Genomic DNA, 13,099 nt, shown 5'->3' with positions numbered 1-13,099 from the left:
ATATCTGGGCTCCAGCTGCACCTATGTCAGCAAGTCACACCTTCCTTCCACTTGCCTTCCCTTCGTATGCTATTTTAGCAAAACTTCAGCTGGCTGATTATTCCTGTCCCAAAACAGCATGCTGCTGCCACTTGTCTGTCCACATAGCTATAATACTGGCATCTATATCTCTTCAATATATAAATGCTCCCACTTCCAGCCTTCTGACCACCACAATCCCTCCCTCACACTTCCATCTTCCCACATCAATTTATCAATCATACTTCCTAGCCCACTCCCACACTTTGTAATACATACATCGTTTCTGGCCTACACCTGCATCATATTATATTACCTTCATAGCAGTTATCGGGACCTGATTCTCACTGATTTACCAAAAGCACTAGCTTTATCTTCATCATAGTGTCATAATCAATATCAACGTCTGTGTGTTGTTTTTAGAGACGCTATGCCTTTCAATTTATTTACAACCTATTATTTTATTCCTTCAATCTGTAAAAACTATAAGGTATTTTAATGTCAAGAGCAGCAACATGTCTGCAACTTCGTGTGGTAGGAGTGAAATGAATAATAAAAAAATTAGCTCTCTACGTCAAAGTCGTGTTTTTGGCCTTTCACAGAATCTGCCCGTGTATAAGAATCTTTTGGAACCTATTTGTCTACACTTGCACTTGCACTCATCACACCAACGAACTATGCACAGATGATGATGTATAGCGTATCAGTATCATTTTCTTTGATTTGCATTCCGAACGAGAATGATGCTCAAGAAAAACAACTATCACGACTTCTAGAATGTAGCAGATAAAGCTGAAGCTTGGTTTCGTCACTACGGTGCTTTGTTAGCCATGGTCCTACAGCAGGCTGTGGTCACTGGCCATCTTTCTACATTTGGACTAACTTACTCAGTTAATTGTTGTGGGATGCAGATACTTATTGGTTCTCCAAACCATGCTGCAGTTCAGACATTTTCAAGTTTGACAAATCAGTGTCGGAGATGAAAGAAGTGATAAGTGACAGAAGAAATCCCAGGAGCAATCCCTGAAGCATAAATCTCTGGAATTGTAATCCCACAATAATTCACTCAGCAGCCACACCAATTGCATTTATTGTTGCATTACTCATGTTACACGAGGTGTATGTGAGATTACATTTCTGTGTGTATTTTTGAATTTATGCTAACAGAATATTGAGAGTAAATCATTCATTGTGGTAAAGGTATTTCCCAAATCATCAGCTACTGTAGTTTGTTGTGCTTTTCCTCAACATTCTCACACTAACAAAACAAACTTGTCACAAATCTGTTGCATCACTGCTCTTAACTCTGCATGATGGGGTCACTTGGTTAAGGGACAAAACTGAAATGTCAGAAAGACAAGAATTCAGCCAGCATCCTCTTTCTTTGTACACCACCTCTGGAAGTCCCCATACACTAAGGTCAAGACAATACGTTCTATATCAAAGTGCTTAGATATAAAAGCTACATATCCAGCAGATTGGTATATGGACCATCACTCCTTACACAGAGATTTGTGCATCTCAATGTTGATATGTTACGGGTCATCCTTTTAATACTGCTATGAAAGGCTTCCTCGACACTTACGTTCACTTTTCCATTAATCTTGTCACATTGAGCCACATTGGATTTAATTATTCCTCAACTGATTTGCTGGTGTGGTAAGATGCAAAATTTGTCATAGTCATTTCCAAGGGCTGTTGGCACGGTACTGTTGGGAATTCGTGATCGCCATTTTAATGTGGCTTCAAATGTTGCGGAACCACACTCAATCCAAGGTCACATTGTTCATTAAGAAACTTGCGTACCTGAATAGCAAAACGTGCTCAAGCTCCATCCTACTGTAACAACACACGATCCGTGGCTGCATTGTCATCAAGCTGAGGTTTGAACACATCTGTTGTACAGTCAAATGAAAGTTCCCCTTCGGTGTGCTTGAAAAAAAAAAGTAGTCCGAACAGGTATTGTGAGCACACCCTAACCCATATAACATGAGGTGGGTCCATTTCCAACTGTTTCAGATAACGGATGTTTTCCTTGACCAGAAAACAATATTTCTTCTGTTCAAACTGCGATGAATTGCACATTTATTAGAAAACAACACTCTTGAGAGAGACATAGCAGAAATAGGCACAACAAAGTATGGTAGTGTACAACTCACAGCTCCATATCATTGTCAGATAATTCAATAACAAACATCAGCCTAAATCTTTTTGTATTTCTTTTTTTTTTTCCCCCTATGTGGTTGTACACTATTGACCGAGATGCTTGAAGTCCAACTGCTCTTTTGCAAATGGATTTCATTGGGGACTGCTCAAGGACAAGAGAGAAAGAGAAAGAGAAAGAGAGAGAGAGAGAGAACAGAGCACATCTCTGCCAAGCAAAGCTGCTTTATGAGGTGGACCATGGCAAATAGTCTCATCCACTCTTCCATAGTTTTTCTTATCTGTGGATGCACCCACACATACTCCACCAATCTCTTCTTTAAAATGTAACTGTTTTACCTTTGATTCACAACTCAGAGTATGGATATGAAACAAACAATACAATACTGATAACATTGTTTCTCTCTCTCTCTCTCTCTCTCTCTCTCTCTCTTTTGCGAGCTTCAAAGCAGGAATATCAATAAAATCTATTTATTTTGTCAACTATACTAATCGTAAGTCAAGAGTGAAATACGGTAGGTATTTCTTGGACATCCTGTAGATGAGATAGACTAATTCACTCAATGAAACTCCGATATCTATCTTTCTCAGTGCTCTTAACTTTTGTGGACATGCCACCTTACATAATTCTGGGTAATTACTACTGGATGTTTGTTGATTGTGACCAGTTTTAAGCACCGATCTTTGATGATTTAGGTAGACAATGCCCAATCTTATTATCCAGAGGAGACTCTGGGTTCAGCTACCTGTAGTGTATGGGCACCACCTACTTGCCATCTTTCTTCCTTTTCAGATAAGGACTGGTAGTTGGAGGATAGAAGCAACACTACACTCTCTGTGGACACTGACTGCCTGCAGCTGCTGGCAAACAGCCTGGACCACCCCACTTGTCCACTGGAAGACCTACCATTCAAAGCCGTTAAGCAGCGTGAGCAGTGCCATGTGCAGCTATGGCACGACATGGTGCAGAGGTCACCCCACATACCTGTGACCAGCTACCTGGCCTACACGCAGAGGGCAAATGTCAATCTCTGTCTACTGGCCTGGATGGCAGTCAACTCGTTCAGCATTTGTCAGGACACCCCATTTAGTATTATACAGTCCGTGCACGATGCTTGCTGTTATTTTGATAGTCCTGATGACCAATCGTGTTTAGAATCCAATGCTACAGATTCCATCTGTTCTATTTCTAGAGCTGTTCTTTTGCTGAAGTGTCACGACTTTTCCTCCTTTAAGCCTTCCAAGACTAGTAGCTTCTATCTTTACCCAGATGGATCATACTCACAAACGTTTAAAACAACAAACTTATTCAACCACACTAAGTATCACAAGCAAACAGAAAAAACACTGAACTATAAAAACAGTTTAAACAGCGCCACATTGAAATACAAGGATTTCAAAATTGTCAGCTTAAAGTCTTTAGAAATCACATTTATACTGGTAAATATTATTTTCCGCTTTTCAACTGCCGGAATATACATGTACTTTCCCCACCTACGTAATTTTCCCGGAAAGATATTCCTGTCCTTTCAGATCACGTGTATAATCCAGATCCTGTGCTCCGAGATATTGTATCGTATGGCAGGTGTCCCTAACTTATCTACAGCAGTGCTGATAGATAGCGCCCTCACACTTCTCAGCTGTATCTGGCTAAACTCATTCTGCTACCAAATGTATGCTTGTGTTCGTCATCTCAGGCTTCCTAATGACCTACTACCAGACGAAGCAAGCAAGTTACTCCGTCGTCAGGTGCTGTATGTGTTAATACCATGGAGTGTAGTATGTGTGGCAAATATTGCTTTTGAAACAACGAGCAAATATTATCTGATCCATAGTCGTATAATATTCCTTGTGGTGATTTCAGTGTCAGTGGCTTTCAATTTAGTTTGTCTTGGACTGGTGGATTACATGTACCTACGTACTTGGTATTCCATGCGGCAACTCAGAATAATTGGTAACAGTAAATTTGCCACAAAGAAACAAACTCTTTTTATGTCATTTAAGACTATTATCATAAGTGGGATAGGTATTGTAACTAGGCTTGGGTTCCACCAGGTACAGGGAATAGCACAGTTCGTGTACTACATACATATAGTTACGATGGTGCAAGGACCAGTGCTGTTTGTCTGTTTCGTTTGTTATGGAACAACACTCCCTATATTGAAAAACAGGCTACAACAGTGGTGGAATCCAACTATCTTGCATCCAGAGCAAGAGCTGTGTTCAGCTGCTGAGAGGAATCTGGCAACGAGAAACAATGAACTCTCTCTGGCTGCAGAATCCTCACTGTAGTCCGCTTGAATTTTTTTCTCAAATGACGGTCTTCACTGTAGACTGAACTAAGCCCAGCAGTGAGGTGTAGATGTAGAATCTACCTGCTATGACAAAATTAAATGCGGCTGATATTGTACAACCAACACCTGTGTTTTATTTCTTCTTTATTTATAAGTGTGTGTTTATTTTTTATGTCATTTAAGGCTATTATCATAAGTGGGATAGGTATTGTAACTAGGCTTTGGTTCCACCAGGTACAGGGAATAGCACAGTTCGTGTACTACATACATATAGTTATGATGGTGCAAGGACCAGTGCTGTTTGTCTGTTTCGTTTGTTATGGAACAACACTCCCTATATTGAAAAACAGGCTACAACAGTGGTGGAATCCAACTATCTTGCATCCAGAGCAAGAGCTGTGTTCAGCTGCTGAGAGGAATCTGGCAAGGAGAAACAATGAACTCTCTCTGGCTGCAGAATCCTCACTGTAGTCCGCTTGAATTTTTTTCTCAAATGACGGTCTTCACTGTAGACTGAACTAAGCCCAGCAGTGAGGTGTAGATGTAGAATCTACCTGCTATGACAAAATTAAATGCGACTGATATTGTACAACCAACACCTGTGTTTTATTTCTTCTTTATTTATAAGTGCGTGTTTATTTTTTATGTCATTTAAGGCTATTATCATAAGTGGGATAGGTATTGTAACTAGGCTTTGGTTCCACCAGGTACAGGGAATAGCACAGTTCGTGTACTACATACATATAGTTACGATGGTGCAAGGACCAGTGCTGTTTGTCTGTTTCGTTTGTAATGGAACAACACTCCCTATATTGAAAAACAGGCTACAACAGTGGTGGAATCCAACTATCTTGCATCCAGAGCAAGAGCTGTGTTCAGCTGCTGAGAGGAATCTGGCAAGGAGAAACAATGAACTCTCTCTGGCTGCAGAATCCTCACTGTAGTCCGCTTGAATTTTTTTCTCAAATGACGGTCTTCACTGTAGACTGAACTAAGCCCAGCAGTGAGGTGTAGATGTAGAATCTACCTGCTATGACAAAATTAAATGCGACTGATATTGTACAACCAACACCTGTGTTTTATTTCTTCTTTATTTATAAGTGCGTGTTTATTTTTTATGTCATTTAAGGCTATTATCATAAGTGGGATAGGTATTGTAACTAGGCTTTGGTTCCACCAGGTACAGGGAATAGCACAGTTCGTGTACTACATACATATAGTTACGATGGTGCAAGGACCAGTGCTGTTTGTCTGTTTCGTTTGTAATGGAACAACACTCCCTATATTGAAAAACAGGCTACAACAGTGGTGGAATCCAACTATCTTGCATCCAGAGCAAGAGTTGTGTTCAGCTGCTGAGAGGAATCTGGCAAGGAGAAACAATGAACTCTCTCCTGGCTGCAGAATCCTCACTATAGTCCGCTTGAATTTTTTTCTCAAATGACGGTCTTCACTGTAGACTGAACTAAGCCCAGCAGTGAGGTGTAGATATAGAATCTACCTGCTATGACAAAATTAAATGCGACTGATATTGTACAACCAACACCTTTGTTTTATTTCTTCTTTATTTATAAGTGCGTGTTTATTTGTAAATTGTAGCCTCTGTCAGACTATTTTAATGCACTGAGATTACTTATTAAAATTGGCGGGAAATGCTTTGTGAACACAAACATTTTGATATTGTAGGACATTAAATTTCAGTTTGTGAGACAATTTTTCAATCTTTATATACACGGGTTGACTGAAAAGTAATGCCTCCACCTTCGTAACTCTTCAACAGTTGGTAGCATTGGTATGTGGCAGGTACTGGCTGGCTTGTTCCATAGCCTCTTCTCTACAGCTCCAGTTGCCAGGAAGCCTTAGCTTTGAAGGGTTGTGTTGTTACAGTGTAAAGTATGAAACCTTGCGCAGAATGTGATTGAAGCAATGTGCTGTCATTGAGGTCATTGAGGTGACACCATATGCTGTCAAGAATTCAAATGAGATTCGTCAGAGAATGAAAGCAGTTGATGGTGATTGTGTTGATGTGAGTACTGTAGGTCATTGGGTGAGTAAGTTTAAAGATGTTGGCGTGGGAACATCCGACCTGCTTGACAAACAAAGAGATGGACGCCCTGTGACAGCAACCATCGAGAGTCACAAGCAAAATGTTGACAGATTGATTCAGGACGATCGTCCTATCACTCGGAGAGACATTGCAAGCACAATCGGCATTTCACAAGAAGGTGTGGGTCACATTATTGCTTTGTTTGGCTATCAGAAGATCTGTGCATGATGGGAACCCTGGATGCTGACTCCAGAAATGAAAGTGCACAGACCTGAAGTTTGCCAAGAACTCCTCTTGCATATGAGAATGAAGCCAACGCCTTTCTTCATTCAATTGTGACAGGAGACGAAATGTGGTTACACCATGATGACCCGGAGACAAAACGTCAGTCTATGGAATATCAACACAAAGATTCGCCCCAGAAAAAGAAATTCAAGACGCGGTCCTCAGCTGGAAAAATCATGGCCACTGTGTTCTGGGACTCAGATGGTGTTATCCATGTTGATTTCCTTGATCATGGAACAACAATAAATTTAGAGTGTTGCATCACAATGCTGCGAACTCTGAAATGATCCGAAAGGAAAAGGGAAATGTGTTCTTGCAGCATGACAATGCCAAACCACACACTTCATGTGCTACCACAGCAAAACTTCAGAGACAGAATCTCACCACCATACATCATCCTCCATGTAGTCCAGATTTAGCACCGTCTGACTTCCATCTGTTCCAGATAATGAAAGATGGTCTGCGGGAACATCATTAAGCTTCTGATGAAGACGCCGAGAGAACTGTGAGACTGTGGTTGCGGAAACAGCATGGTGACTTCTTCCGTGATGGCTTCAGAGAGCTTGTTCATAGTTGGCAGAAATGTATCCAATTGGCTGATGCTTATGTGGGAAAAAAGAATATTGGTAATTAAAGATCACTTTCTAAGGATTATTTCTGCATTTGATTTATTAACCCTCTATGGACGACCTCGACAAATTTGTAACGCTTAAAATATACTGTTGTATCTGCACAGCGCGAAGCTTTTTCTCGCAGGTCACAAGCGTAGCAGATTTGTAGCGCTTCAGACTACAAGTATTGGAAGTGGCGCCGCGCTCAGCAAATTTTTTCAACTACGTCAACAGCTGCATCTTGGGAGTTGAGTGAAGCGTGGTCATGTGCATTTCAGCTGTCTATGTTTATTACAATTTGTGTTGAAAAATGCAGTTTATCAACTATATGTAAATATTATATGATAGAGATTACTTTGAGGTATATCTGGATAAAAAACAATTATGTTCGAGAGTGACAGCATATTAATTAATATTATTAGATGTGACGAATAATATCAGAGAGACTGGTTACAAGTGGAAGCTTGTGTATTGTGTGAAATGTCTTTGACACTGGAGTCGTCTTTGACCGTAGTCAGTCGGCAGTGAACACTTGATGTGTGACGGTGGAACAATGTACAGGTTCCCAATACAATAACTTGCAAGTGACCAGCAAAAATGAGTTATTCTACAACTTTTTTACATAAACATCAAGAAGGAAGCACATTCGGAAAAATGGTATTTGAAGTACCAAAATGAAGTAAACGCATTGAACCAGGACATTTCCGCAGCCGACGAAACAGCATTATGGAATCATACTTTCACTAGAAGGCTGAAGCCTACACAAAAAGGTCAAATATCATCTTATAAACATCCACGGAAAAGTGAGTACTGTCACGAAATATGCTACATTCAAGTATATAAAAAAAGTGAGCATATTTCAGCGTGTAGCTGGTGGAGAGAGTGAGGACAGTTGCCCAAGTGTCTCCTGTAGCGATAATGACGAGGATTAGGTGCCAACAAGTAGGGAATCTGTGTCCAGCAGTTCTGAAAATGGTATGGTCTTTGCTTTTATCACTTGGTTGCACTATAGCAATATGTACAGCTTTAGGACACTAAACTATGTATTATATTTGTAACTTCCAGGCATCAGTGAGAGGATGATACCAATGTTCCTGGCGCAGACAACATTTTGGCTCTTTCTTCATCATGTGCATCCAATAAACGAAGACCAGTTTGGAGAAACATTAGCAAAGACAATAGTGCTCATGACATACCACAGTGGCTAGGCTCCATCCCTGAATCTACTGCAATCAAGGAACCAGTGGATTATTTCAAACACTTCTTTGACAGTCAACTACTGGAACATATAACGCAACAATCAAACTTGTATTCTGTTCAGAAGAATCCAAGTAAAGATCTCCAACTGTCACTGAACTGGAACAATTTATCGGAACGGTGTTTCATAAGTCACTTGTCACTTGTAACAGAACCTATTAAAGGCTTTATTATAACGAAGTATGCGATACCCTCCTAATTCAACCAGTTTAACTAGCAATTATGATAATAGAAAAGTAATTGTTTATGTAGACATGCTATGCAATCATTGCTGACATACACAGTCAACCCATTAAAATATAATTAATAACTGACCCACACAAAAGTTAACATCACTTGAACACTGATACAGCAGATGACTATATTCAACTGAAATTATTAATATGAAATACGAATAATATTGGTCAACTTATGTATTTTGGATTTCCTTAAATAAAAATTACCCAGTGAAACCTATCTATTCACTAGGACCGTTTTCACTCACTATTCATGTAAACACATCTATTTTAAATGAGAACCACTGTAATTTTTAATAATTCACGTTATTTACTTATGTATGCAAATGAGAGAAGTCAATAGATGTACCTTTGAAAAACATCCATTTTCTGACAAGTTGACAAATTTGTCTGTCATTTTAATGACCTGTTAAATTATGTCACTCAATGTAAATTAATAACTTTTTGCACAAATTACGATAACTGATGGATGCCTGACTTCTAACCACGTCAAAAAACTACTAAGAAGAGATGTGGTTTATAAATACAAGCAGCAAGAAGCCTCGTCAGTTCAGTCTCGTTAAAACTTTTCTAAAGTGTGTATGATATTGTCTTATGTGGAAAAACAATGCAAAGATGTTGTCACAGTACAGAGTAACACTTCTTTTACAACATTTTTGGGTGGTCAGCGGAGTTAAGATGGCTACCATGCCAATAAAGTTCACTTATGCTGTCATTCATTACTTATCAACAAGCACATCAACAGCACAGGACCTCATATTTTTACCCCTAGACGAATACATATAGAGGCAACATTAACATCAAGATACAGCAGTGAACCAGCCAGCAGCAGCAGCAACTACTACAATACAATTTAATGGCGCCAACCCAATTCTCTACATCAAGTGCTAACAAGCTTCGTATATTGGAGTGATATAGTGCGAATATAGGAGTATCACTGAATGGGCGACCATTATACACTGTACCACGTACATGAATGTATTCGTCCAGCTCATTTGGCTTCTCTTGTGTATCGGACGTGATGAGTCAAGACCGGTGAGAAGACATAAAATCCAGTCTCCATCTCAATGACAACACCAGAATGACTGATTCAGAAGGTACTTGCAAAGACAAATTTTTCAAGATTAGGCCATTGATAAGTCGTCTGCTCGAAAAATTCAACAAACTGCCTACTGATAGGATGCTGTGTGTCGATGAGCAGATGGTACCCTTCAAAGGAATGTCTAGTTTGAAACAACATATGCCAAAAAAGCCTCACAAGTGGGGTTCTAAAATATATATTTTATGCGACAACAAAGGAATTGTGTACAATTTCGAAGTGTATTGTGGGAAACATGATCCACTGGAAGGAATGGAAGATTTAGGGGCTAACGCCAATGTTGTTATGCATCTTTGTAAGGTTATTCCACAACAAAGAAACCATTTGTTATATTTTGACAATTGGTTCACGATAATACCACTGCTTACAGAGCTCGCACGCATGAAAATTTTTTGTCTGGGCACAGTTAGAGCCAATAGATTACCTGGATGTGTGTTGACAACTTATAAAAATTTGGGGGGCGGGGGGGGGGGGGGGGGAGGTGGGGGGGGGTGAGAGGTGGGGGGGGGGGGGAGAGGTGCATATGATGAACGAGAGGCAGATATTGATATGTGTGAGAGTTGTCAAATAGTTTGAAAACAGATCTATAGTATTTGCCTCTACTTTTTCTGCTGCAGAACCGATAAAGTAAGGTGAAACGATGGGATAAAAAGGGCAAAGCCAAGGTTGAAGTCGACTGCCCGTCAATAATTCTTCTTTACAACCAATTTATGGGAGGAGTAGATCTTTTAGACTCACTGATTGCACTATACCGGATAAACGTCAGATCAATAAAGTACTACCTTCGTTCTTTTTTTTTTTTTTTCCACTTCCTTGATATGGTGGTAGTGAATGCATGGTTTCAGTACAGAAGAGACTGTGTTTATTTTTGTTTACACCAAAAGAATCAAAGGCAACTTTGTCCATTCAAGGCTGAAATAGCTGAAGCATTGTGCAAAATGAACAAGGACTTGTGTGGGAGAAAGAGGGGTAGACCTTCTTCAGTAGTGATGTCAAATATGTAAAGAAGAACAACCTAGGACATGCATCTAAGCCAATTCCCCAAAGGGTTGTTCGTCAGGACAATGTTGGACATTGGCCAGTTGTGTCTGACAAGAGAGGTAGATGCAAAATGCCAAACTGCAAAGGAAGTCCATCAATTGTGTGCCGGAAGTGTGGTGTTCATTTGTGTATCGCGAGAAAAAGAAACTGTTTTCTGGAATTTCATAGGGAATGGGAAGTATGCAAGTAAAATGTTTTAAATTCATAAATATTTTCAATGGTATGAAAAGTATATATGTTTGTATTCACTCTCCAACATTTAATTACCCGGTGTCTTTAAATGCCTACCATAACAAATTTGTAACGTTAAAAATATATATTGTTTAAACACGACTTTTTGCATTTTTAATCAAAATATGATTAAAGTGACCCCTAAGTAATACAAATATAGCATTTAGAGTTTGTTGTTTGTATTATGTCATAATTCTGTCCATAGAGGGTTAAAACATTCCCATCCAAACAATTAATGAAGGCGGAGGATTACTTTTCATTCAACTCTCGTACATATTACACACACACACACACACACACACACACACACACACACACACACACACACACAGGGTGAACATTAATAAAACTGACAAACTGCAGGGACAGATTCGTGACTGCAAATGGAGGAAGAGAGGTCCTATCAACATGTGTCCAAAAAGATATCATTGTCATGGTAATGATGAATGACAGTTCCTCTGACTATGTGCGATGCACTCCCCGTGTTGCAGGCTGTGAGATTGACGCAGCATACTGTAAGCAGTATATGGTCAGGTATTCATGTCAGGAAGAAGCAGAGATGATGATTGTGTATGATCAAACAGATAGGAACGATGGACAGGTAGACAGATATACCAAAACAAGTACTCTCACAGACAGCAACAACATTTCAAGCCCTTTTCAGGTGTTTGTGTGATCACGGGTCCTTTCAGACAGACAAACATGCAGGGATGCCGCAGAGTGTGCATACATCAGATTTGTAGGAACAAGTACTACAATATATTGAGATGAACTATTGTACAAGCTTCATACAATTGGTCCGCTATTGAGAGAGAGGCTGGAACATGCGAAAGAGTGCAGCAATCCATGATGCGATGTGCGAATATGTGCATTGCATCCCATGGAGGCAACTTTGAACATCTGTTGTGATTTGGATATGATGCAGCTCTGTAGTGTGTTCTGGGAAGATTTGTTGTCACTGCATGCACATTGTCCATTTAGTTTTATTAACATTCACCCTGTATACTGAAACAATCTATTTTAGAAGCATTCTCATTAAATTATTTGAACAGTTGTTACATGTAATTGAGTAACATGTGCACTAGACAAAAATTGCTGCCAACTACATCGTGTCTAACTTGCACCACTGGCGTCAAATGCAGCACCATCATGTGCATTGTCAGAGCACTGAAGATTTGACATCAGTTGTCTCTGCATAGTCACACTTAGCAACAGATAGTGAGGGACGACCAACCTGCATCTCCTGAGGCTAAAGGTGCAGAACTCCATGCTGAGTGCAAGGGTTTCCAAAGGAGGGCGTGGGAATCTGGATCGTTCTGTTCTCGATATGCAACAATGACTTGCAACACGCGCAACTGAAGTGAAGAACTCCATCTGCACCAGATGTCCAACAACACTAAACTATACAAACTAGCCAAAAACCCAGACAAGAAATCCAGAGTAAACAGGCAAAGCAGCCACGAACATGATACCCAAAATACAGAAAGTTCACATTCGTCATCTACATCTTGTCAAGAACTTTTAAACAAACAACTTTCCACTACAGAAACCCCCAACTCTCACACAAAGAGCTAGGTTTACATCTGGTTACACACAGTTGCAATTCCAGCGCACCTAACAAACCTTATGGCACTTTAACAAACCTTACAATATACAAAAAATTAATAAGGTGGCAAAGAAACCCCCAAATTGCTGTAACTGGTGCTAAAACAATTGCCTGGTACACCAAGTCATTCACCAAAAGTTCCAATAAACTTTGTCAACATCACAACACACCAATCAGATTTCAAAACTTGAGAAAACAGTCTGTGTTACTT

The sequence above is a fragment of the Schistocerca cancellata genome, chromosome 6 (genome assembly GCF_023864275.1).
Source record: "Schistocerca cancellata isolate TAMUIC-IGC-003103 chromosome 6, iqSchCanc2.1, whole genome shotgun sequence".
Lineage (NCBI taxonomy): Eukaryota > Metazoa > Arthropoda > Insecta > Orthoptera > Acrididae > Schistocerca > Schistocerca cancellata.
This window is presented reverse-complemented; position numbering follows the sequence as displayed.